This window comes from Dendrobates tinctorius, unplaced genomic scaffold, assembly GCF_039654945.1.
Source record: "Dendrobates tinctorius isolate UK_male_01 unplaced genomic scaffold, ASM3965494v1 ptg000011l, whole genome shotgun sequence".
NCBI classification, from domain to species: Eukaryota; Metazoa; Chordata; class Amphibia; order Anura; family Dendrobatidae; genus Dendrobates; species Dendrobates tinctorius.
The window spans coordinates 103,377,130-103,405,066 of NW_027361679.1; the positions used below are offsets into that span (position 1 = coordinate 103,377,130).

The 27,937-nt window shown below is 46.1% G+C and overlaps 1 protein-coding gene across 1 annotated transcript in view; it reads right to left on the bottom strand.

The window, feature by feature from the left end:
* Positions 1–27,937, bottom strand: part of LOC141049339 (hepatocyte nuclear factor 6-like) — a 239,950-nt gene that overhangs the window by 72,752 nt on the left and 139,261 nt on the right. The window lies entirely within an intron of this gene.

Below are 27,937 nucleotides of genomic sequence, written 5' to 3' on the forward strand. Positions count from 1 at the left end.
CTAATCAGCCAATCACATGGCGGCAACTCAGTGCATTTAGGCATGTAGACATGGTCAAGACAATCTCCTGCAGTTCAAACCGAGCATCAGTATGGGGAAGAAAGGTGATTTGAGTGCCTTTGAACGTGGCATGATTGTTGGTGCCAGAAGGGCTGGTCTGAGAATTTCAGAAACTGCTGATCTACTGGGATTTTCACGCACAACCATCTCTAGGGTTTACAGAGAATGGTCCGAAAAAGAAAAAAAATCCAGTGAGCGGCAGTTCTGTGGCCGGAAATGCCATGTTGATGCCAGAGGTCAGAGGAGAATGGGCAGACTGGTTCGAGCTGATAGAAAGGCAACAGTGACTCAAATTGCCACCCGTTACAACCAAGGTAGGCAGAAGAGCATCTCTAAACGCACAGTGCGTCGAACTTTGAGGCAGATGGGCTACAGCAGCACAAGACCACACTGGGTACCACTCCTCTCAGCTAAGAACAGGAAACTGAGGCTACAATTTGCACAAGCTCATCGAAATTGGACAGTAGAAGATTGGAAAAACGTTGCCTGGTCTGATGAGTCTCGATTTCTGCTGCGACATTCGGATGGTAGGGTCAGAATTTGGCGTAAACAACATGAAAGCATGGATCCATCCTGCCTTGTATCAACGGTTCAGGCTGGTGGTGGTGGTGTCATGGTGTGGGGAATTTTTTCTGGGCACTCTTTGGGCCCCTTGGTACCAATTGAGCATCGTTGCAACGCCACAGCCTACCTGAGTATTGTTGCTGACCATGTCCATCCCTTTATGACCACAATGTACCCAACATCTGATGGCTACTTTCAGCAGGATAATGCGCCATGTCATAAAGCTCGAATCATCTCAGATTGGTTTCTTGAACATGACAATGAGTTTACTGTACTCAAATGGCCTCCTCAGTCACCAGATCTCAATCCAATAGAGCATCTTTGGGATGTGGTGGAACGGGAGATTCGCATCAGGGATGTGCAGCCGACAAATCTGCGCCAACTGTGTGATGCCATCATGTCAATATGGTCCAAAATCTCTGAGGAATGCTTCCAGCACCTTGTTGAATCTCTGCCACGAAGAATTGAGGCAGTTCTGAAGGCAAAAGGGGGTCCAACCCCTTACTAGCATGGTGTACCTAATAAAGTGGCCAGTGAGTGTATGTCCCCTTATCCTGGTATATGCCCACCCATCTGGGTATGTGATCCCCCATCTTTGTATATGTCCCCATCCTTGTATATATCCCCATCCTGGTATATGCTCCCTCATCCTGGAATCTGCTCTCTCATCCTGGTATATGATCACCATCCTGGTATATGCTCCCCAATCCTGGTATATGCTCCCTCATCCTGGTATATGCCAGCAATCCTGGTATATGCTCCTCCCATTATGGTAGATGCTCCACCAAGCCTGGTATATGCCCCCATCAGGCCCGGATTGGTAATATAACCAACCGGGCATTTTCCCGCTGGGCCACCGTCATGTGGGCCGCGGGTGGCAGCGCCGGCTCATCTGGCCGCTTGCCAGCTGGCTGTTGTTCCTGCCGCCGGCCCTCTGCGGGCACGGCGGTTACAGTTTCCAAGCCGCCATGCCTCCCCACGCACCCCATCCTCGCCCTAGCTTGAGACCTCCCCCCGCAGCCACTCACAGCATCGCTTGCCTGCTCTCTTCTCTACGCAGGACCTGTGATGAGGTCACAAGAGGGGAGGAGTCAGGGGTCACATGATCAGAATCCTTTGTCCAGACCCCTGATCATGTGACCCCTGATTCCGCCCCTCCTGTGACCTCATCACAGGTCCTGTGTGCTCAGCCTTGCCTCTTGGTGTCTGCAGGACTCTGCTGTGCTGGTTGTCATGGTGCTGGATGAGGTAAGAATGTGTGGGTCAGGAGGGGTTTATAGGGTAGATGTAGCAGAGCTGTGTGTGTATGAGGTGTATGGAGCGGAGCCGTGTGTGTACGAGGTGTACGGAGCGGAGCAGAGCCGTGTGTGTACGAGGTTTACAGAGCCGAGCTGTGTGTATGAGGTGTACGGAGCGGAGCTGGATCTGTACGAGGTTTACGGGGAGGAGCCATGTGTGTATGAGGTGTACAGAATGGAGCCGCGCGTGTACGAGGTGTACGGAGAGGAGCCGCACGTGTACGAGGTGTACGGAGAGGAGCCGCGCGTGTACGAGGTGTATGGAGCAGAGCCGTGTGTACCAGGTGTACGCGGAGCTGGATGTGTACGAGGTGTACAGAGAGGAGCCGTGTGTGTATGAGGGGTACAGAATGGAGCCGCGTGTGTACGAGGTGTACGGAGAGGAGCCACGTGTATAGGAAGTGTACGGAGAGGAGCCGCGCGTGTACGAGGTGTACGGAGCGGAGCTGTGTGTGTACGAGGTGTACGGAGAGGAGCCGTGTGTGTACGAGGTGTACGGAGCGGAGCAGAGCCGTGTGTGTACGAGGTGTACGGAGCCGAGCCGTGTGTATGAGGTGTACGGAGCGGAGCTGGATGTGTACGAGGTGTACGGGGAGGAGCCGTGTGTGTATGAGGTGTACAGAATGGAGCCGCGCGTGTACAAGGTGTACGGAGAGGAGCCGCACGTGTACGAGGTGTACGGAGAGGAGCCGCGCGTGTACGAGGTGTATGGAGCAGAGCCGTGTGTACCAGGTGTACGCGGAGCTGGATGTGTACGAGGTGTACAGAGAGAAGCCGTGTGTGTATGAGGGGTACAGAATGGAGCCGCGTGTGTACGAGGTGTACGGAGAGGAGCCACGTGTATAGGAAGTGTACGGAGAGGAGCCGCGCGTGTACGAGGTGTACGGAGCGGAGCTGTGTGTGTACGAGGTGTACGGAGAGGAGCCGTGTGTGTACGAGGTGTACGGAGCGGAGCAGAGCCGTGTGTGTACGAGGTGTACGGAGCCGAGCCGTGTGTATGAGGTGTACGGAGCGGAGCTGGATGTGTACGAGGTGTACGGGGAGGAGCCGTGTGTGTATGAGGTGTACAGAATGGAGCCGCGCGTGTACAAGGTGTACGGAGAGGAGCCGCGCGTGTACGAGGTGTACGGAGAGGAGCCGCGCGTGTACGAGGTGTATGGAGCAGAGCTGTGTGTACCAGGTGTACGCGGAGCTGGATGTGTACGAGGTGTACAGAGAGGAGCCGTGTGTGTATGAGGGGTACAGAATGGAGCCGCATGTGTACGAGGTGTACGGAGAGGAGCCACATGTATAGGAAGTGTACGGAGAGGAGCCGCGCATGTACGAGGTGTGCGGAGCCGTGTGTGTACGAGATGTACGGAGCGGAGCTGGATGTGTACGAGGTGTACGGAGAGGAGCTGTGTGTATGAGGTGTACAGAACGGAGCCGCGTGTGTACGAGGTGTACGGAGTGGAGCCGCGCGTGTACGACCTGTATGGAGAGGAGTCGCGTGTGTACGAGGTGTACGGAGCGGAGCCGTGTGTGTACGGGGTGTGCGGAGCGGAGCCGTGTGTGTACGAGGTGTACGGAGAGGAGCCGTGTGTGTACAGGGTGTACGGAGAGGAGCCGTGTGTGTACGAGGTGTACGGAGAGGAGCCGCGTGTGTACGAGGTGTATGGAGCGGAGCCGCGTGTGTACGGGGTGTACGGAGAGGAGCCGTGTGTGTACGAGGTGTACGGAGAGGAGCCGTGTGTGTACGAGGTGTACGGACCAGAGCCGTGTGTGTACTTGGTGTACGGAGCGGAGCCGCGTGTGTATGGGGTATACAGAGCGGAGCCATGTGTGTACGGAGTGGAGCCATATGTGTACAGGATGTACAGAGCGGAGCCAAGTGTGTACGAAGCATACAAAGCGGGCTTTTCCCAAGGACACAGGAGAACACGGCGGAGCCCCGAGGAACATTTTAAAACTCACACATGATGTTCCACCGGAAGTGATGTGCTGGAAGCTGACCGGAAATGAGATAATTTCATGAGGAGATTGTGACGGAACTAGGAATGCTTCAGTTCCATCACCATGTCCTCCTCCGACAGCGCGGACAGCGGGATCGCCTTGGAATCGGGGATGCCGGCCATGTGAGCGGATCATGATATGTCCTGCATTGGGAGGCTCAGGTGGGCACTACAATGGGAGCCGGGCTGCTATAGTATCTTTATAGAATCTTTCTTTATTTCTTTCTCTCTTTTTCTTTCTTTCTCTGTTCTTTCTTTCTCATTCTCTGTTCTGTCTTTCCCTCATTTTCTTTCTCTCTCTCTGTTCTTTCTTTCTCTCTCTAATCTTTCTTTTTTCTTTCTCTCTCTCTGTTCTTTCTTTCCCCTCTTTCTTTTCTTTCCTCTCATTCTTTCTCTCTGTTCTTTCTTTCCTTTACTTCTTTCTCTCTCTGTTCTTTCTCTGTCTATCTCTGTTCTTTCCTTCCCCTCTTTCTTTCTCTCTCTGTTCTTTCTTCTTTCTCTCTCGCTCTCCTTTCTTTCTCTCTCTGTTTTCTTTTTTCTCTCTCTCTCTGTTTTCTCTCTTGTTTTGTGCCAGTAATGCCCATAATGCCAGCCACTGTGCCCTCAGTACCAGTCAGTGTGATCAGCAGTGCTAAATGGGTGCGGGTGGGCGTGGACATGGGTGTGACTAGTTGCGAAATGGATGTGGCCTAAAATTTGCAGCGCCGCGCTGCACGCCCCGCTGTCTTTCTCCCTCTTTCCCTTCTTCAAAAGTTGGGAGGTATGATAGGGGCGGCTATGACCAGGGGGTCTGGTTGCCAAATGGATAGCAGTTCTGCCAGGAATTCTGTCACTGTGCGTACAAAAGGGGACAGAGCTTTGGGAGGATTACTGCAACTAAAAGCAATAAATAGGACTGAGCTGAAATACTGGGCACAGCTCTGACTACATGTTATATAGTCGTGTTAATCTCCTCTCACTTCTTGTAACCTACAAGTGTACAAAGATATTATATAGTCACCATGTGACTAGTGGGCCTGTGTAACTTCCAATGCCAGGGCTGAATTTTAGTCCCAGTCCGGCCCTGGCCCCCATACTGGTATATGCTTCCCCATCCTGGTATATGTTCCACCAACCTGGTATATGCCCCCTATCCTGGTATATGCTCCCCCAATCATGGTATATGCCCCCCATCCTGGTATATGTCCCCCATTCTGGTATATTTTCCCTCCATCCTGGTATATGCCCTGATCCTGGTATATGCTCCCCAATTCAGGTATATGCTCCCAACATCCTGGTATGTTCCCCAATCCTGGTATATGCCCCCCATACTGGTATATGCTCCCCCATCCTGTCTGCGCTGCTGTTGTTCAATAAAAAAAATTGAACACTCCTACTCCTCTTCCCCCCGCTCCCCTGCAGCTCGTCGTCTTCTGAAGCCAGCAGTTAGCTTCAGTGTCCAAGCAACTGGGGAATATGACGCCACTGCCATGCGCCCAATCACGTGCACGCTGATGTCAACTGCTGCCGTGTTTTGTGGCGCATGAACCAGCAAGTTCGTGTGCTGAAATACTCTCTAGCTGCATGTGCTTCCGAGGACACAAATCCAGCTGAACTAGGGCTGGCGTCGGCAGCATTCGCATTATGACGCCATTTTATTGAAGACACGGTTCAGTAACGTGGTGCTGTAGTTTGGTATGCGCATGATCTGACTCCAGCGCCACACTGCGCAGGCGTTGACATTTTGAACAGAAGGACTCATCTCCAGTTATATTATAGATAAATGTTTTGTATTTGTATAAAATGTTTATTGTTGTCTATGTATATACTGACTAATAATATACTTTATGTAGAGTTGAGCGAAACGGGTCAGTCAAATTCATAAGTCGCCGACTTTCGCTAAAGTCGGGTTTCATGAAACGAAACCCGACCAAAGCGTGAGGTCGGCCATGAGGTCGGCGACCATAGCGCCAAAGTTGCGTTTCAAATGATGCTTCCAGCGCCCTTTTTCAGCCAGTGATGGAGGACGCACTCTGTGGGCAACGCGATGACATGGGCAGCGGTCACCACCATCTTTGAGAAGGGCATGCAAGTGACTGGCTTGCTTTGTGTGGCGTCACAGGGGCTATAAAAGGGCGTGCACGCTGACCACCATCTTACTTCTGCCGATCTTAGCATAGGGAGAGCTTGCTGTTTCTGATTCTGAATAAGGGAGAGCGTTAGGCAGAGAAGAAGAACAAAAAAACTGCTTCTGCTGGTAGCGATTTTCACTGTACAACACAACAGTTTGTGTGCAGTGACAGGGGAGGATATATTTTTGTGCATCAGCTCTGTTGGCTATTAGGCTGCCTTATAAGGCTCCCTGATAGCTGCATTGCTGTTTGCACACTGCTGTGCAAACTGCTTTTTTAAAAGCAAAAATACTTTTCTTCCTCTTTTCTGCACAGTTACCAAGCGTTCATTTTTCCACACTTTTGTGTGCAGCAGTCCTGCTTATTAGGCTGCCTGCTGCCATACTTGGACTGAGAGCATCATTGTCAGCCTCCTAAAATCTCTAGGGAGATTCAAATTCTCCCCAATACTATATACACCTTGTACTTTGTCATACACCTGCCTATTTCAGCCTGTTATATTGAGGTGTAATCTATAGTGGGCCTGAGATAATAGTTCAGCCTCCTAAAATCTCTAGGGAGATTCAAATTCTCCCCAATACTATATACACCTTGTACCTTGTCATACACCAGCCAATTTCAGCCTGTTAAATTGAGATGTAATCTATAGTGGGCCTGAGATAATAGTTTAGCCTTCTAAAATCTCTAGGGAGATTCAAATTTTCCCCAATACAGGGGCGTGGCCAGTAGCCTAGGGAGCAAGACGTGTCTCCTCTGGGCTCTGCTGGCAGAGAGAAAGAATCTGCTATTTATCCCAATCCTGGTGGCCCATCTGAATCACAAACGGTCCCCTGACAGAGGATTAAGCTCAGAAAGATCAAATTTAGAGGATTGCCTTGATCCCCTGGGGCACGCCGCGGAGGGAGATAGCTGAGGCCTAACAGAGGTGCTTCCCGTCCGCCATCTTGCCACTTGGTGGACAGCTTACCCTCACACTAAAGGACTGCCGGAGGCCAGAGGGAGATCACAGAGAGAGACTTCTATCCCCCCACCTGGACGGCACGTTGGTGAGTCGTAATCCGGGCGCGCTGCGGACGCCCGGGGAACTGAAGAGATTTAAGGCCGAAGAGAGGCCTGGGGCCTGGTCAGCGTGGCTCCTGCCACCCTCCATTACCTACTTTCCCGCTCCCTCACGTACTGACATTACAGCTTTGTGATCAGCGGAGTTGCAGCGGTTGTCCTCGTGGACGGACCCGGGGGAGGCTTCCTGAGGCGTATCGGTGTGATGGACGGGGTGGAGGGGGGGCCTCATGGTAGGCCCCAGGACCTGCAGGAAAAACACACCGCCTGTCGGCCTGCACCGGCAGCTGTCTTTTAATCCACTGCCAACTTAACGTCTTGAAGAGCGCTACTCTGATCCTCCACATATTAACACCTTGACAGCCCCGGGCTGCCCTGGGCACGCGGCGAGTCGGAAAGCTCTGTGACACACCTGGAGCCCGTTTTGCTAGAAGCACAAGCTAAAAGGCATGCTTGAGATAACACAGGCACTACAGCAATAAATACAGTATGCTGAGCCCCTGGGCTGAATTGAACTGATCTAGCAAAATTCAGGTGGATCCTCTGTCCGAAGGACATAAAAATAGGGCCACCACTTTCTCTTTTTAAACATTGAGCACACTTCTGATTGTGGAGCTCCACCTGCTGGCCACTAATGAACTATGCTGACTTCTTAGAAATGACTGCTTAATTATACTGGAATGCCCACGCAGTGAAAAGAGATTGCCCGTATTCATTTGCATTCATAATGGTTTGCTCAAAAAATATATGGGCGAAAAGTTTACCAAGAAATAGTGGGGAGAATCTGAAACATACACCCAGGGGAGATTTAGAGAAATTCTTAACCAAAAAAACAAGGCCAATGTGGCCTTCAGACAACTTGCAGGACTCTAATATGGACTCTACTAAACTACCAGAAATTTCAGACATAAGCCCAGATGAGTCTGAGTCGGAGGGTGAATCGAACACGGGTGACCAGGCACCCATTTCACGAAATTTTATGAAGAAACTTTTGGCTACTAGAATGAAACCCTTGACCAGGGAGAGCGCAGGCCTAAGATACGACATGAAACATATAGGCCACAGAGTAGAGGCACTAGAAAGCTCCCAGACTGAATTGATTGAAACTTCTAATTCATTAGGCAATCATCTGCTCGCTCATCAAAAACAGCTCAACGCTGCCTTCCTTGCAATAGAGGATCAGGAGAACAGGAGCAGAAGGAAGAATATAAGACTGAGAGGGATTCCGGAGTCTTTTGCTCCCGAGTCTCTAAGCAAAGTCTCCAAGGAGATCTTCTAGACTATTCTGGGACAAGACCGAGAAAACAACATCATTATTGAAAGGGTCCATCTGAGACCGAAACCTAAGTCCTCTGAGCCTCCGAGGGATATAATCGGTGGACTCCTCAGTTACCTCGACACTGCGGCAATTCTGAGGGGAGCCAGGGAGCACTCCCCCTGATATATGGAGATACCACCATCCAAATTTTCCAAGACATTTCCCCTTCTACACTGGCCAAGAGGAGAGCACTGAAACCTCTGACGGATGCACTAGTGTCCAAGGGCCTGAGATTTAAATGGCTTTTTCCGTTTGGTGTAGGGATTACTAAAGAGGGTCGTCAGGTCACCATCCGGACTCCAGAGGACTTGGAGAACTCATGGGAAACCCTACAAATGGATCCTATATCAGTTTCCTCCTGGTTACCCCTGGATCTGGGAGCGGATGCTCTGAAACTCGCAAGAATCCCGAAAATCACTAGACCAGTGGACTGGTCTGTCAGAAAGAGAGCAGCTTCTCCAAAGGCTTAGAAGACCTTCTCCAAACATAGCTTAGCCTGAAATGCCACAGAACTCTTTGGTCTACTCTCCATGAAGGGACTCTAGGACTACCTGAGTTTTGGTGGTCAAATTTTTCTTGTCAACTGTATAGTTTTTCTACAGTTATGCGAAATTGTACTGGTTTTAGGATATTTATCCAGTATACTCTGATTGATCTTTCACAATTATTCTAAGTCACTGTTTGGGCCCATTATGTCTCGTCTTCAAAATAGGGTTCCTACTACCCCCCCCCCCGACTGAATGTGAGACAGTTTTTGTTAATAGTTTTGTGTTGATTTTTATGTTATATTTCCACAGGTGCTTAATGATGGCGACAGACTTTTATATTATTTATGTCAAGAGCTGAACAGGCTTTGGGAGACTCGATCACCGTGACCTCCTTTAACGTGAAGGGTATTAATGTTCCAGCAAAACGTAGCCAGATTCTCGCTCTGTTAAGGAAGAATCATGCTCAGGTATTGTTCATACAAGAGACACATTTCAAAGCAGGAAGAGTACCAAACACTTCCTTCTCCCCATATCCAATTTGGTTTAACAGTTGCTCTCATTCGTACCTCAAAAGGGGTTAGTATTGCATTTAAGAAGGGACTGCCCTTCACTTTGAAGGACTGTCTTACTGATGCAGAAGGAAGATGTGTATTTGTAAAGGGACTCCTAGCAAACACACTAATTACTTTTGGGAATCTCTATGCTCCAAATACTGGACAGGCAAGATGGTTGTCTGGGGCTTTGGACACACTTGCATTGTTCAAGGAAGGCCTCTTGGTCCTGGGGGGTGATTTTAACCTAACCTTACACCCGAACCTAGATGCATCTAATGGTAAATCCTCAATTACAAAAAAATGAAAGGAGAGTCCTTCTGAATAAATTAAATACATTTGGCCTGATCGATCCATGGAGAATTGCTCATCCTACCACAAAGGATTACTCCTTCTATTCAAAGCCACACAATTCTTACCACAGATTAGATTACCTGCTGATTCATACCTCAGCAATCTCACTGATCCTAGACACCTCTATAGGCTCCATAACACTCTCGGACCATGCACCGATTTTCATGAAGTTATGAATTGCTTCGTTACCCCGGCCTGCTACAACCTGACGGCTGAATGAGTCGCTTTTAGGAAAACCGGAGCATCTGCTCCAACTAAACTTTCATTTTGCTAGATTCTTCAGGGAGAACACTCTGGATGGAGAAACTAACCCCATAGTTTGGGAAACACATAAAGCGGTCCTTAGGGGAGAGCTGATTGCATTAGGGACTCATGTTAAACGAGAAAGAGAGAAATAAATTTCTTCTCTCCTGCACCAAATTAGCACAATGGAAAGGATTCACAAAAAAGGGGGGCCGACCGTGACCTAGCAGAGTTGTCCACCCTGCGCTGCAAACTCAAAGATCTACTCAACTTTACCTCAGCTAAAATATTTGCCCGATGTAGACAAAAGGTTTACATGCATGGGAACAAAGGGAGCAAACTTATGTCCCGACTACTAAAGAATCAAAAAGAGAAGCGGTTTATTAAGCAGGTAGATATGGGAGGTGGCGCAAGGGTGGATAAGTCAAGCGAGATAGCAGACGCTTTTCGGAATTACTTCAATTCTTTAGATAACTTAGTCCCACCAGAGTCCATGAAAGATCCTATTGTAGCTACAGGGAACATCCATAATTTCCTAGCCCAGCTTTCGCTACCTAAGATTTCCCCCCTGGGGCAATCGTTACTTACGAAAGAAGTTACAGCACAAGAGGTTAAGGACACACTGGCGGAAATTCCAAATGGAAAAACCGCAGGCCCCAATGGCTTCCCAATAATATATTATAAAAAATTCACAGACACACTAATCCCTCGTTTAGTAGAAGTTTTCAACTCTTTTTTAAAAGGTGCAGCCCCCCCACCACAGTCATTAGAAGCATACATCACAGTTATACCCAAGGAGGGGAGAGACGGAACGCAGTGCTGTAATTACCATCCTATATCACTTCTTAATACGGATATTAAGTTGTGGGCCAAAATTCTAGCCTCCAGAATTTATTTGGTGTTGGCAGATCTAGTGCACCCTGACCAGGCCAGGTTTATACGTGGAAGAGAGGGCAAAGACAACTCTACAAGAGTCCTGCAGACTATTTCATATGCAAAACATACAGGTCAGGCCCTCACGGTCCTTTCTACTGATGCTGAGAAGGCCTTTAACCGGGTTGGCTGGCAATATATGAACTGTGTTCTGCAAAAATTTGCCTTTCCACCATCATTTATTGAAACTATATTTTCGCTATACACTTACCCGACAGCCAGGGTCAGGGTGAACGGAATTCTATCGGACTCCTTCAAAATCAGGAACGGTACCAGGCAGGGTTGCCCTCTCTCCCCCTCCTTATTCGTCCTAGTTATGGAGACATTGATTCAGGCCATAAGACAAGACAAAGAAATTAAAGGTATCAGGATTAATCGAATGTAAGTGAAGGCGGCAGCCTTTGCAGATGATTATTGTTGATGCTCTCGAACCCAGGGACGGCCTTCCCAAAGCTTCTTGAAATCTTTTCTTTATTTGGAGAACCCTCTAACTTTAAGATAAACCTGGATAAATCTGAGGCCCTCAATGTTTCAACTGAGACAGAGGTAATTTCTATACTTAAAAGGACTATGAATATGGTCCCAATATCCCTACCGAAATCTTTCTTCAAATCGCTAAATCAAATTATAGCCAGATTCGTCTGGAAATCCAAAAAAGCTCGGCTCCCTTTTAAGACTTTGAACTTACCGAGACGGGCAGGGGGGTTGGGTGTACCAGATTTGGTGTCTTATTATCAAGCCATACACTTGAGCAGATGGATAAAACTAATCCATCTGATAGATCAAGATTCCCAAACTCACATTGACTTGCAACTATTGGGTACAGATGCGAAAAAACTAATATGGACAAATTACCCCACCTCAAATATTAATTTTGATGACATTCTTCTGACGTCCATTTTGACCAGGCGTTTGTTGGTCCCAAACCTCCCGCCAGATTGTCATTTTCTTGATAAAATGCCAATAGGGATAATCCCATATATTTATAACCCAGACTTTACGGATCCCTATGACTTATGGGAATCTTTACCAAATAAACCAATCTCCCACCTTTTGAATAACAAGATTCTCTGTAAAAACTTCTGGCCTCAAGAAGCTAAAAAGCACCCAAATAATTTTTTCAACAGATCCATGTCTCCCACTATATGAAACAAATCAGAAAAGTAACCACCCCCTCCCCTAATTGGCACTGGTTTGATTTACTGACGAAAATAAAACCACCTATTTCAAGACTGACCTCTAAAATGTATAATAATCTCCTTCAATCTAAAAACAACTACACTCCATTATTTCTCCATTCCTGGGAACGAGAACTTAACATTACTCTGTCACCAAAAGAGAAACAATCGATTTGTTCTAACTCCCATGGCTTCTCGAGATGCATCCTGTTACAGGAATCGGCTTACAAAATTTTATCAAGGTGGTATTACACCCCAGAGAGGCTCTTTCATCTAAGCCTATCTGATTCTCCGATGTGTTGGAGATGCGAAAAATCAAGAGGTACTATTACTCACATTTTTTGGACCTGCCAGAAAATCTTAAAGTTCTGGCAATATATCAATGATGTCTTGAAGGCCTTGGGAGTGTTGCATTTGGATCTTGTTGCCTCTGAGGTGCTTTTATCTCTCCCCTCCACCAATTTCAAACCTAAAAAACATGACCTACTACCCCTGTTGCTGGGTGCCGCAAAACAATTAATAGCTTTAAGATGGAAACAAAAATCTCCACCAACACACAAGGACTGGTTAGTGAAAGTCAGAGAGATCTTTCAACTAGAGGAACTCTCGAGCTGGGAAACCTTTTCTCACGACCGATTTCTGAAGATTTGGGATCCCTGGATTAAATGGAATGGCAGGAACTAGACTCCAGGTTCTGATTTTTTCTGCAATGTCTTGGAGGTTCACCGTGATCGAGCTCCATTGAGCTAAAAAAAACATGGAAGCCTTTCAGCCTTGAATTTTTTCTATTCTCTAGGTAGAAAACCAATTTCATTCATATTACGCATAATTCGACATGTCGCCAGTTTGTTCCAGTTAGTTGCACCTGAATGCTACTTTGTCATTCCGTTTCTTTAAAAATCTTGTTTTCATTTATATAAACTCGACACTGCAAATTTCATATTCTTATCTATCCCACAGGTATTTAAGGACTTTTACCATATATGATTTAAGTGTCAGTAATCATAATTTGTAGTGTTTCTTTAAAAATCCATAAATAAAGAATTACAAAAAAAAATTCTCCCCAATACTATATACACCTTGTACCTTGTCATACACCAGCCAATTTCAGCCTGTTCACTTGAGGTGTAATCTATAGTGGGCCTGAGTTCAGCCTCCTAAAATCTCTAGGGAGATTAAAATTCTCCCCAATACTATATACACCTTGTACCTTGTTTTACAGTACCATATAGCTGGTGGTATTTTGGGTACATTTTCCCAAAAATGAGGAAGTATGGTGGAAGAGGCCATGGAAGTGGGCGGGGGTTGCCAGCTGGTACTCATGGTGGTGGTGGTGGTGGTGCATCTGCTGGTAGTGGCAAAAGCACAATAGCACCTAAGGCAGGAGGTGTTGAGCCTGCGTCATCATCTGGCTCCACAAGGCCTAGAAGGCTCCCTTTTCTGGGAGTAGTTAAACCGCTTTTAAAGCCGCAGCTTCAGGAACAAGTTTTGGCTTACATTGCTGACACAGCCTCCAGCTCTATCGCCTCCTCTTCTGAAGTTTCAAAAAATAAAAGCACTGAGTCGTCAGTGGAGGCTCCTGGTCAGGAACAACACCTTTCCTTGTGTCCTTCACCCCTACCAAAAGTGAAGGATGAGGCAGGCCACACTACAGATTACTCCATGGAGCTCTTTTCACACACCATGCCTGGGTTATCAAGTCAAATCATGAATTCCCCAGTCCAAGATGAATCTGACATGGAGTGTGGGTCACCAGCCAGGGCAGTGGGGTTAATCGGTACCGGGCCGGTGTCTCAGAGGGATGTGTCACAGTGGTGGTGACCCGGTCCGTGGCCCTGGGCGTCCATGCAAAGGGGTGAATAATGTTTATAGGTGAATGATACGTGACGCCACCTGTGGTTTCTGATCAGATTGACCAGCGCTGCAGTGTCGCTTCTCTGGGACAGATGTTGTGGTGCAGCTAAGATGTAGAAGCCCTGCACAGGTAGGGCCGTAATCGCAGGGCAGATGAAAGAGTTGGTAGATGGTGTGCAGTGCAGGATGTAGCAGAGCCAGGCACCAGGCGCAGGAGAAAGATGACAGACACAGTTTTGCAGTTCCTTTACCTGTACTTGGTAAGTGCCGTACAGGACCCAGAGTACAGATGGAGAAGGAGTTGGTCAGCCTGGAAGCAAATTTGGAACTCTCTCTGCAGATAGGTAGTGTGGCCTCCGTTCTAGCGCTTACCTGAGGTACTCGCAGTACTGAGTTCACTGAAGTTCCCCCTGTTGACTCTCTTTTGGAACTTTCTCATATGGCAGGCAGCCGTAGCCTTTTCCTTCTGGCTCACACACGTCGCTGCTGGGGCCTCCGAGCCTTAGTTGGGAGCAGAGCATTTACAGCTGCTACTTCCTCCGGTTTCTGCTGCAGGACCATCAGTGTCCCTACAAACTTGGAGACTGGAATCCGGACCATGCGCTCCAGCTAGGAGTGAGCCTTAACCCTGCTCATCCTCCAGCTCCCCTTCTCACGTCCACACACTTCCCCTTCCCTTCACAGACTGCCCTAACTTCCCTCCTCCCGACCACAGAGAGCAGCTCCTCAGCAGTCAGGTTCAGAGCTCTCCCTGCTGGCCTGGAGTGGGAACTGTGTTGTGTGTTGGTTTAACTGGTAGAGAGATCCTTCGTTGCTCCCAAGCATGACATCACACTCCCTAGGAGGAAGGTAATGCCACTGTGGCGACCGTACTCCTGGGGGCGCCACAAGTGCACTGATGCCCAGCCACTGCTAGATGATTCTGCTGGTACATTGACCCAGACCACTACATTCCCCTCGCACTCTACACAGCCAGAAACTGACCCTGATGAAACTCAGGTTCCCCTTCCTGCATACTATACCACCTTACACGGTGACAAAGAGGAAGGTGCAGATGAAAGTGCAGGTTCCTTGAGCAGGTGGGGGGGCATACTCATGGGCGATGGCACTGGCACAGGGTCCCTCATAGTATGCAAAAGTGTCTCTGCCAGTGGGAGGGCCCACTCGCCGTCAGACACACCGCCATACTATGAGGGGCCCTGTGCCAGTACAGTCGCCAACGAGTGGGCCCCCCTGCTTGCTCCGGATCACAGCACTTGCAAAGTTGAAATACTTACCTCTCCCTGCTCCACCGCCATGACGTCTTACGCGTTTCCTGACAGTGACATTCTGGTCAAAGAGCGCGATGACATCATGTCTGTACGCCCTCTGTCTAAGCAGTCCAAGTGCAGAGAGATGGAAGATGGGAACGATGAGGAGTTCAGAGTACAGGGATTCCCTAGCGAGGAGACTTATTTAATTGTTTTAAAGGTTGGGAGCAATTTTTGGGGAGCACGATACTCTGGAGAATGATATATGGGGCCCACCATACACTGGAGCATTCCAAAGGTGGACATCAGACACTGGAGCAGCATTTACAGGGCCCATTATACACTGGAGCATTAGAAATGGGGCCCATTATATATGGAGCATTATTTGGGCCCATAAGACAGTGGAGCTTCATCCATGAGGACCAAAATATACTGTAGCATTATGTGGAGCTCATCATATACTGTATCGAACAATATATGGGACCAATGATTCTGTATGGAGAAATATATGGGCCTCATTACTCTGTATGGCGCACTATGCGGTGGCCATAATACTGTATGGAGGAATATACTGTCTGTTTTTGGAGCTATTGGAGAATTTAAAATGGATATCAGTCATGAGATGTAAGAAGTGAAGTATTTTTCATTGTACTATACCGCTATTTCTCTGCCGTATCAGAGGATCATGAATTGTGGCATGTGTTAAAGGAGCCCAGTGACACTCTTTGGCCCAGGGCACACGAAAATCTGGAGCCAGCCCTACCCCCCCACAACTTTAGCCAAATAAACCCCAGTTTTCAGTGCGTAACTATTATTATAAAGTAAATGAAGGTTGACAAGCTTCAGTAATAAGAATTGATGCTTTTGGCATTAAAATGGGCACTGTAGGTGTGTTTCCTGTCCTCCAGTCACTGCCGACCTTGGTTCCCCATTAACTTGCAGTGGGTTTCATGTATCAGTCGGCCTTCGACTTTTCATGATAATCGGCCGATTGCGTTCGACCCGACTTTTGCGAAAGTCGGGTTTCATGAAACCCAACTCGACGCGAAAAAAGGCAAAGTCGCTCATCTCTAACTGTATGTACATGTTATATATTTTTTACAAATGTGTATATGCATTGTGAATTATTGTTGTATTGTGCGTATATGTAGATTTGTCATATATATACATGTGTGTACGCATGTATAGTATATGAGCAGTATTATGAATGAGTGTAGTATATTGGTACTATTTATGCTTGCAGTATACCAATATGTACAGTATAATAACCTTTCTCTTCCTACGTTGCAGTGATCACACAGATTAGAGCATGGCAGCAATTAAAGAGAGTTCAGGCAGTTTTCTGTATAAGGCTACTTTCACACATCAGGTTTTCGGCGTCAGGTGCGATCCGGCGTCGTGCCGGAATGCCGGATCCGGCAAATGTTTTGTAAAACCTGAAGTGCCGGATCCGGTTTTCTGCCGGATCCGTCTTGTTCTTGACAGACAAAACCGGATCCGTCTCATCCGGTTCATCCGTTTTTCTATCCGTTTTTCTATCCGTTTTTCGACGGATTACGCCGGATCCGGTTTTTAAAATTGACCCTTGTGGCCTTCCGAACGGGATTGGCTACTGGAAAACTAGATATAGCATGTTCCTACAGCCCTTCTTTGACAGGTTGTAGAGAAGAAAGTGCAGGTTGGAGAGAAGAGCAAGTTACTGGTGAAGATGGATGTTGTCATTGGAAATATTACCACTAGAAGTTCTGTGACGGTTTCAGGGACAATTTTCCACTATACTTTATGTCACCTCAAGGCAGAGTACACTGGGATGACAGAGTGTGAGAGATTTTTGCCCTAAACTTGTGTACCTTCTGGACCAACAGTATATACCTTTGCCAACCAAAGTTGGCTATCTTGTCATGGTCTTACTATTTTTACCTTTAGGCCACAGGTGTGTACCTGGTTGTGTTTTATGCAAAGTATTTCACCTTTTAACAAAAGTTGTGTACATTGGTAGGAAATCACCAACAATAAACACAACTTTTTAGGTGAAATACTTTGCTTCAAACACAACCAGGAACACAGCTGTGGCAAAAAGCTAAAATTTACCCACAGTTATACCTGGTTTTGAATACCTTTTTACCTTTGAAATACCCTGTATTTAACCTTTTTTTAAAACATAGTTCGCCGCAGAAAGAAATGACAGACAACCATTGTGAAACGATAATTTAACTTTTATTTAAATTTTTTTTTTTTTTGTAAAATGTTTTTAAATTGCAAAAAACTTTTTTAATAAAGGTTTTAAACCCAATGGGCATTTTTATTACAAAAAACACACATTTACAATTCTGTGTACTGTGGGGTGGAAATACTGCTGGAGGGGCTGCGGGACACTTCGACACTGGGTGTGTGGAGAGAGGACTGGGATCGTGGTGGGGAAGGAACAGTTAGAGGTGATGGTGTGGAAAAAACTACAGAATGGGTGGACATGTGGGAAGCAGAAGAGGTGGTGGGTGGTGGAGTGGAGGGTTAGGCAGGGACTGTAGGAGCAGATGATGTTGATGGAAAGTTGTATGGGGAAGGAGTTTGGTACGGGGAAGGAGTTTGGTACGGGGAAGGAGTTTGGTACGGGGCAGGTTGCTGGAAGTGGGGAGATGACTGGTACTGGGGAGGTTGCTGGTACTGGGGAGGTTGCTGGTACTGGGCAGGTTGCTGGTATGTAGTAGGAGGGGGAGGATGAAAAGTGGCTGGAGGGGGTGCAGATGTAATAGGAGGGGGAGGATGGAAAGTGGCTGGAGGGGGTGCAGGTGGAGGAACTACAGTGGTGGGAGGTGGAGGTTGGGAGGTAACCTGCTGTAGAGCACCGTGGCACGAATGCATTACATGCATCTGCTGGGTAGGAGATAGTGTTTCCATGCGCTCCACAACAGACCTGAAAAAGGTGTGGTTTGGCGAAGATCTTGCTTCTGAATGCATGGTTTGCAGAAGTGTCTTCACCTCCAGAATGCTGGAGTTGATCTGCTGAAAGCCTGCGGAGATTTGCTCTGACAAGACTTTGAGACAGTTCTGGAAAGATGCATTCAGATGCAATAACTCTTGCGCATAACTCTTTTCCTGACCCCTCTGCCGCTGCCGCCCAGTACCCGCAGGTGTACTAGAGGCGGCAGGGGCAGAAGGGTGGGGTAAAGGGAAAGCGATCTCCTCACCAGCAGCTTCATGTAATGTAGGCGGCCACGATGCTCCTGTGCTGGTGGATGGGACAGATGGGTCGAATGTGTGGGAAGGCAGGGAAGGTGCAGATGTACCGGGGCGGTCGAAGTGTCCCTCGGTGCCGGTCTCCTCAGGGATCGCCTCAGAAGGGTCCAATCGTGCAGGCTCCCGAGTGCTGCTCACCGTGCTGTGGAATAAAGAGAAAAAAAAACAATTAAAATACTGACATGGTATGGCCCTGGCTGAAAAAAAAAAGTTACATCTAACATTTTTTTCACATGTGGTGTGTAATATTTACCTTCTGGTGAGCATTGTTTCCCGGAGGAACGACAGGGCTTGTGCGTACTTGTACTTGCTCCTGCGTCCTCCAGATCCACTCGGGGCCCGCATCTCTTTATTGAACTCCTTCTTGAAACGATCCCTCACAGACCGCCACCGATTCACAATTCTGTTCCCTGAAACGAGAAAGGAGTGGTTAGTATACAACATCAGTGTTTCACAAACTCCAGTCCTCATGGTCCCCAGGGGTCATGTTTTCAGGATTTCAATAGTAAATAGAAATCCTGAACACATGATCCGTGGGGACCACGAGGACTGGAGTTCGGGAAACACTGGTTTACATCAAGCAACCTGTATATACTTACGCTCTTTAATCTGGGCCCGAGCTTCGAGGTCCTCCCAGCGGCCCACAAGGAGAGAACAGATTTCCTCCCAGAGTCGTCGGGTAATGATCAGGTCAGCGTGGCGGCGGTCAGCCATATTCCAGAGCGGCTCCCTTTCTCTGATGAGATCGATGAGGCGGTCCACATCAATCCCTCCATCCTCACCGTCAGAGTCGGGAGCACGCTGTGAAGGCTGTTAAAGAAAAAGACAAAAATAACATAATTAGCCTCCACAAAAGAAATGAAATAAAAAGTGCAAAAAAACAAAGCAAAAATATTTATACTTACACGCTGGTGACCGCCGCGTTGCTGTCGCCGACGACCCTGGGAGGCACTGCGAGGACCTCTTGGCCGAGCACCAGATTGGGAAGACTAGAGAAGAAAACAAAAAATGTTATGTGTTTGGATGTAGGCATTTGTTTGCTGTGTGTGGTCTGCAGAACATTGTTTTCTATGTGTTGTGTGTAGTGTGATGTTGTGTTTCTGCGTTTGATGCAAAAAACTTACGAATTGTGAGCCCACTCCAAGCGTCTGTCCACCCCTTCCTTCTTCTTCTGGGAGCTCCTCTTCATCTTGTGATTCCTGTTTTGAAATAAAAGGCAATGAATAGACATATATTACAGAGATGATGGATTTTGGAAATAAAAACTTACCGTCAAACGCTGACGATGCGAGGGAGGGCTCCCAGAAGAAGATGTGCTGTCCTGTTGATGGCCAGACTCCATGGCTGTGGGTATTGCTGCTGCCAGTGATGCCATTTCTGCTGCTGCTGCTGCTGCATCTCTTTGGCGGCTGTTGAATAAAGAGAAACAAAGGGCCAATGAATATCTTGATATTCCATGGCCCTAGTTTGGAGGAATGGGGGATTTGATAATTACTGTCTCTCATCTGCTTCTGGACTCCCCTCCCGTTCAGCATGCTGCTCCATTTGGGGTGGTGCTGATGGTGCTGCTGCTGCAGATGTCTGCTGCCTTCTCCTGCTCCTGGTTCTTGGCTTGGGTGGCATGTTGGGTGTGGCTGAGGGTCCCATTGTCTTGCTTTTATATATCTCCTGTGGGCAGAGCTACTGAGCATGCTCAGACCAAAAAACCGGATCCAGCGCATTGCGGCGCTCATAGGCTTTCATTGTGTGAAAAAGCCGGACGCGCCGGATCCGGCGGGTACGGCTTTTTCGCCGGAGACAAAAAACGTTACAGTAGACGTTTTTTCCAGACGCCGGATCGCGACACATTGCGACACATTGCCGGATCCGGCGAAAACCGGATGAAACGCATGGCCATCCGGCGCGATCCGGCGCAAATGCAAGTCAATGGGGGGGAAACCGGATCCGGCATTGCATTTCGCCGGATCCGATTTCTGTCAAAAGCGCCGGATCGCGCCTGACGGCGAAAACCTGATGTGTGAAAGAGGCCTTATATTAATAGGTAAGTGACAAACAATTTTTGAATTTTCCACTGGACAATACTATTCTACACTGCTAATTATTTCAGGATCATGTTCAGGTTCCATAGACATTTAGGTAGGTTACACTGCTTATCTTTCTGCTATGCTGGGCAACATGTTATGTTCAATGTTGTAGTGAAAATTTCATATATAGCTTTGGCCAATAAATACACCTATAAATTTGCAGATGGTATCAAATGGTAAAAAGCCTTAGTCAAAACTATTCATTATATCGGAAATCAATGTTTTTTTATTATTTATAAACTGATGAAACCATAGCCCACATCTTAAGGAATCAGTTGTATACACTGCTCACAGTTAAAACACATATATACACAACACAAATGAAAAAAATAAACATCTCTTCTCAATACCAAACTTAATCTCCCTCCTGGACAATTTCGCACCAACCTCCAGACTCAAAATCAGTTACAGCAAAACGGAAACTCTCTTTTGTAAGGTTCCTACATAAATGCAAAAAACTTCTAGAATTAAAACTCAAAATATATCATCTACCTTCGGATATAATGTACTCCTTGCTGGGATTACTTATACATGTGCAACTATCCACCTCTGATCAAACAACTAACACATAGGAGTGGACCACAAATCCCTCTCCTGTATTGGGTGTATTTCAGTAAAAATTAATCCTTTACCTAAAATACTATATTTATTCTGATGCCTCCCTATATCATTAATATCCTGAGATATTAGGAACCTGGAAGCTACTATGTCTACATTTATTTGGGCCTATAAAAAACCTTGCATGAAAACGAAACAAAAATGAATGCACCATCACAAAAGACACCGGACTTAAAGAATATGGACTATCAGTTCCACATCTTTTTTTGCTATTATAATGCAGCTCAGTCGGCTCAGCTCCTAGTTATAAATGCAAACTTGGAGGTCCCCCTGCTGGTAAATATTCAGTTCTCCCTACTTAACCTTGCTGTTCTGTCTACTATACACTCATTTTTTACCAGACCTATTAAAGTCTTGATTTTTAGCTAATTTAAGTGTTTTATTTGAATACCTGTTGCATTATCATACAGTATGTGAACATGGTTGTTCATAAACAAATGAAAAATGAAATTAAAAAAGTATTTTTTAATTTAAATATTTTATTAAAATTTTTAATAATTTAATTTTAATCATATAAATATTCTTTATATAGCTGTAAACTATAACTAATAGCATCAAACTGTATGTAAATATATTTGAAAAAATGTAAATAAAAAAATAAAAAGTTTGTTTTTTTCGATATAAAGTGGTAAATAGGGTTCACAGTGCTAAATTTACTGTTTGCATTCGTCACAAGTATAATTTACATGTCTTTTTCATAAGTGCTATGCACAACTGCAACATATCATATTTGTTTTGTGATCACTTGATGTTGGACAGAAGGCGCATCATTTCCGTTTTAGGCTGGTTGCGTTGCTGCTGGAGGTCGTGGGTATCATAGCAGTGCTGGTGGAAGCCTTTGGTTCACTTTCTTTAGCATGATGTTGGATCCTGTTGACAATGGCTGCCGCTCCATCATCTCTGGGTGTTACTTTTCTTTCTTCGATATATGGGCTAACCAGTGATTTTCCCAACTCCTCTACAAAAATTCTTCTTTTATATAGTTTACTAGCTGAAGAGCCCCGAACTTCTTTAACAGCCCACTCTCCACCCACCCACTATCACGCTCTCTTCTTCCTCTGCCCCACTCTCCACTCTCCACTCACTGTCCCGCTCTCTCCCTCAACAGCCCCGCTCTCCATGCACTGTCCCATTCTATCCCTCCGCAGCCTCCACCCTTCAGCCGCCAGTGGGTGGGGCTATGTGGAGTGGGCATGGTTTGATACCTACACACACACACATACATACACTCAGCTTTATATATGGATTTTTGTTTCAATTTGGGTGGTAGTCGTGGCAACAGGCTGTATGGTTCCCACACCCTGGCACCCCACAGTTAAAACACAATGTTCTTTCTGCTGCATGTGCAGCATGCACAGTAGAACACTTACGGTCACTCTCAGAGACCTTTCCAGTTCTGTCACTCCTGCTCCGTGTTCCCGAGCTCCACAAAACACCTCAGAGTCACAGTTCTTTTCCAACAGTTGAACTTTACTAATCAACAGGGCATCCAACACACTGGCAGCACAGATTAAATGCAGGCACTATCCTCTTTATCAGCTTCCTTTTCCTGGCAATCCCTGCTGTATCTCTGAACAGTCCGTGTCCCATCCATGCCTTCAACATCACCAGCTCCCTGTCAGCCCCTCGTCCGGTTCCAATTGGGAAAGATGCCGGGAATGCCATCTCAGCTGCTCCCACCCCATTCCTAGACCCTGGATCCTTCTTGGGGATGGTCCTGTTGAGCTGGTGCCCGACTGCACTATTCTCCGCCTGGAGCCCCTTACTACCATCACAGCTTTATCCCCATGGCTAGTAATCTGTCTGGGCTTACTACTGCATGCACCCTGCCCTGGGCAAGGCTGCCCGAGCTCTGCTGACTATCCAGGAAGTCCATCTCCTATATCCCTGGCTCTGCACTGCCCTGCCCTGTAGCTCCTCCCAGATGCTAAACCCCTATGATATCCAACACTCTCATCTCTTCTATTCTATTCTATTAATTTTCTCTATGATGCCCTCTCTATTCTAATCCCTTATGGTTCTATACTGTCCCTAAACCTATTACAAATGCATCACATTACATTACATAATATTAGTAAACCGCACAGTAGATCAAGATTAATAAAACGTCAGGGTGCCGCATATGACACATGTGAGCAGTGTTTAGGAGAGAGAAGGCATTTGAGGGTCCCCGCCACCTCTTTACATACCCATAGTAACAACCCCTCAAATGAGGAAAAGTCAATTAACCACAAGTTTCAGAACCACATAATGAATATTTAAAAAAAAAAATCAAATTTCAAATTCCGTCATTTTTGAACAAACAGAACTGCAGGGTTAAGGCCATACATTTTCAGTCTCTTTTTCTTGTCTAACAACCCTCTGCAACATAATCTAAAAACATTCACCCCTTTTCACATCCTTCCGTCTTCAGGCATCACTTAAGGCATCGCTTTCATCTTATTAGCAATCCTTCACCACTTACTAGAATACTCCCTAATGCTAAATTCACCTCCATCCTCCAGTCCTCTCACGTATGGCAAGATTTTGTTATCCTTAAGACACTTTGCTTCAGGCGGTAAAATCATATTAGTTAATCAATCTATTGAAAAATATGAACCCATCAATGCCCTTTAGTAAACCCCAGATTCTTCATTGTTTTTGCTCTCTTATAATCGCAAAGAACCTCCTATCACTTACTTCATTTTAGCTTTTATGCCAACTCACATGGTACATATACAATCAAATTGCCTTAAAATATTCAAAATATCTTGCTTATGGTCCCAGATGTGTCAGCTAATATATCAGGTCTTATCAGCACCATTTCTTAAATCCATATCAGTTATTTTACTGTTCGATAAACCTGCAGATCTTTCTAACCAAACTCACAAGCTATCACAATACATCTGCATAAAGGCACGCATTTATATCTCCACACAATGGAAATCTCCATGCCTCAGTCAAGCGTAACCTGTGTAAAGACTCAGGAGAGAAGAAATGCCATCTCTGCAGGCTCGATGGAGCCTTTTAGAAACTTAGCAGCGTTGCGTAGATTTTAACAATATTATGGTCACAAATGTGCCACATCATGCTGAGACCTTTGGGATATCTGGAATCATAAGGTCGCAGCAGTTGGCAGATCGTAGGTTCTCATAGGAGCCCGCTCAGCATTTAACTTGAGTGGTACAGATTCATTTTCACTTGGTGTGAAAGGGGTTAAAAGTTCCATTTTGATCCTGCTGGAATTCCATATGGATCTAATCTCAGCTGCCACTCCCTTTCCACTATTTAAATTCACTCCTAGCTCTCTCCTATGCTGGTTATAGGTTTCCTATGCTGCCCTACCTGGAGAAGTTATTTCAGTTTAAGCTCTGGAGTTCCAGTTGCTGTTTGATTTTTCCCTGTTTTTAGTCTTCCCTTTGTTTCCTTACTGTACGAGTGAGACTATGTAAAGGTCGGCCAAGGCAGTAGTTGTGGCCGAGGACACTGGGGAACCTGAGCCCTGCCATCCTTTCACAGAAACACTACACTTCTCTTACACTCTACTTGCCTCTTCATTCCTTGCACTGATAGGGCCTACCCTCCATTCCATGGGTCGCCTTTGGCTTCATGCGAATGAACAGAGACACAGTCCAGGTAAAACTCAAAATGAAAAACTTTACTTTCAGATCTTCGCAGCACATTCAGATACATTCCATCATCTACAGTTGTGGCCAAAAGTATTGACACCCCTGAAATTTTGTCAGATAATACTCAGTTTCTTCCTGAAAATGATTGCAAACACAAATTCTTTGGTATTATTATCTTCATTTAATTTGTCTTAAATGAAAAAACACAAAAGAGAATGAAGCAAAAAGCAAAACATTGATCATTTCACACAAAACTCCAAAAATGGGCCAGACAAAAGTATTGGCACCCTCAGCCTAATACTTGATTGCACAACCTTTAGTCAAAATAACTGCGACCAACCGCTTTCGGTAACCATCAATGAGTTTCTTACAATGCTCTGCTGGAATTTTAGACCATTCTTCTTTGGCAAACGGCTCCAGGTCCCTGATATTAGAAGGGTGCCTTCTCCAAACTGCCATTTTTAGATCTCTCCACAGGTGTTCTATGGGATTCAGGTCTGGACTCATTGCTGGCCACCTTAGAAGTCTCCAGTGCTTTCTCTCAAACCATTTTCTAGTGCTTTTTGAAGTGTGTTTTGGGTCATTGTCCTGCTGGAAGACCCATGACATCTGAGGGAGACCCAGCTTTCTCACACTGGGCCCTACATTATGCTGCAAAATTTGTTGGTAGTCTTCAGACTTCATAATGCCATGCACACGGTCAAGCAGTCCAGTGCCAGAGGCAGCAAACCAATCCCAAAACATCAGAGAACCTCCGCCATGTTTGACTGTAGGAACCGTGTTTTTTTCTTTGAATGACTCTTTTTTTCTCCTGTAAACTCTATGTTGATGCCTTTGCCCAAAAAGCTCTACTTTTGTTTCATCTGACCAGAGAACATTCTTCCAAAACGTTTTAGGCTTTTTCAGGTAAGTTTTGGCAAACTCCAGCCTGGCTTTTTTATGTCTCGGGGTAAGAAGTGGGGTCTTCCTGGGTCTCCTACCATACAGTCCCTTTTCATTCAGACGCCGATGCATAGTACGGGTTAACACTGTTGTACCCTCGGACTGCAGGGCAGCTTGAACTTGTTTGGATGTTAGTCGAGGTTCTTTATCCACCATCCGCACAATCTTGCGTTGAAATCTCTTGTCAATTTTTCTTTTCTGTCCACATCTAGGGAGGTTAGCCACAGTGCCATGGGCTTTAAACTTCTTGATGACACTGTGCACGGTAGACACAGGAACATTCAGGTCTTTGGAGATGGACTTGTAGCCTTGAGATTGCTCATGCTTCCTCACAATTTGGTTTCTCAAGTCCTCAGACAGTTCTTTGGTCTTCTTTCTTTTCTCCATGCTCAATGTGGTACACACAAGGACACAGGACAGAGGTTGAGTCAACTTTAATCCATGTCAACTGGCTGCAAGTGTGATCTAGTTATTGCCAACACCTGTTAGGTGCCACAGGTAAGTTACAGGTGCTGTTAATTACACAAATTAGAGAAGCATCACATGATTTTTCGAACAGTGCCAATACTTTTGTCCACCCTCTTTTTTATGTTTGGTGTGGAATTATATCCAATTTGGCTTTAGAACAATTCTTTTGTGTTTTTTCATTTAAGACAAATTAAATGAAGATAATAATACCAAAGAATTTGTGTTTGCAATCATTTTCAGGAAGAAACTGAGTATTATCTGACAAAATTGCAATACTTTTGGCCACAAATGTATGTACTGTACATCAGTTTCCTTGTTACACGATACTGCACCTTTCCCTTCTCCTCTGTCAATCACATGGCTCAAGATCGGATCGTACCGCATTGTACGTCTTCCTGACATCCTCGTTGTATAAGCTCACTGCATACAAGGGGTCCTCATCCATTTCGCCCCGGCACCAAGGGAGTCCACCCATGCTTGCAATCTCCATATACTGAGTGATCCATCCTTCTGTCCTGCCACGTACTGTATTGCAATCTTCTTCCTGGGAAATTCTGTCTCCTGCTTCTGGAGGACTCGATCCCCTAACACTTCAGCTATATCTTCACTACCTGTCATGCTGTCACTGGATGGCTGGGCAGTCACTTCTAAATAATGTTGCGGGGTATCTAACTTTCTCGGGCCAGAGGCTACCCGAGCTCTATGGTCATCCTCGCCCCCACTGTCCCTAACCAGGAAGCTCCCTTCCCTTAAGCTAAGTGACCCCTCCTATAATAACTATCTACAATCCCACTAAACCTCTTTACTGTACTAAGAAGATTATTACATGATACTAGAAGGTACATATACATAATAGCCTGAAATACACATATTAAACAACATTATAGCGAGATCGCGTAGCAATGAAAAATATATGCACATATCTATACATTAAAAGCATAGGGAGCTTAAAGGAGTAAAACCTTCAACCCCTTACAACTAGGGTCTTGTTGCCCTACTCATTAGTTAGGGCTAACCATGTGCCAGCCATGGCTTAGGCATGTGATCGCACAGCGGGAGAAGGACCCATATAGGGACAATAGGGAGTGCAGAGTGCAGTCTCAAGTGAATGTTTAGGGGTGTCCTTCCTCGCTTTTCTCTATCGTCAGGGCACCCTTTACCTTCTTTCCCTTGTTGGCGCAGCACGCCGGGCATTTCCTTACTCTGGCGAAAATGTTTGCGTTTTTCTGAACTAATAACATTTGTCACTCACTGTTTTCATGCTTGGCAGTGATATAACATCGGGACATTAAAAGGACAGGAGAAATCTAATTTACAATTCCTGGTCTCCTGTACTTCTCCTCACCCCTAACATTTAGATTATACAGTATGTACATCCTTATACCTCACTACTTTACTTCTTCTATAAATCACTGGTGAGGCCACGTCTTGAATACGGGATTCAGTTTTGGCCTCCACATTTTAAAAAGAAAATTTGGAAGTTAGAGTCAGTTCAAAGACAGGCAACTAGATTATTACAAGGGATGGAAGGCCTCTCATTCGATGAAGGGTTGGAACAGTTTGGACAGTTTAACTTAAACAATTGACTCCTCAGAGATCTCATTTCTATGTATAAATACATGTGTGGTCAATCTAAAGGATTGTCACATGACATTCCTTCTTTACAAAAAAGCAGCAGATATTAATTACATTTAGAGGAAAGGCGATTCCGGCAGCTAAATATGAAGG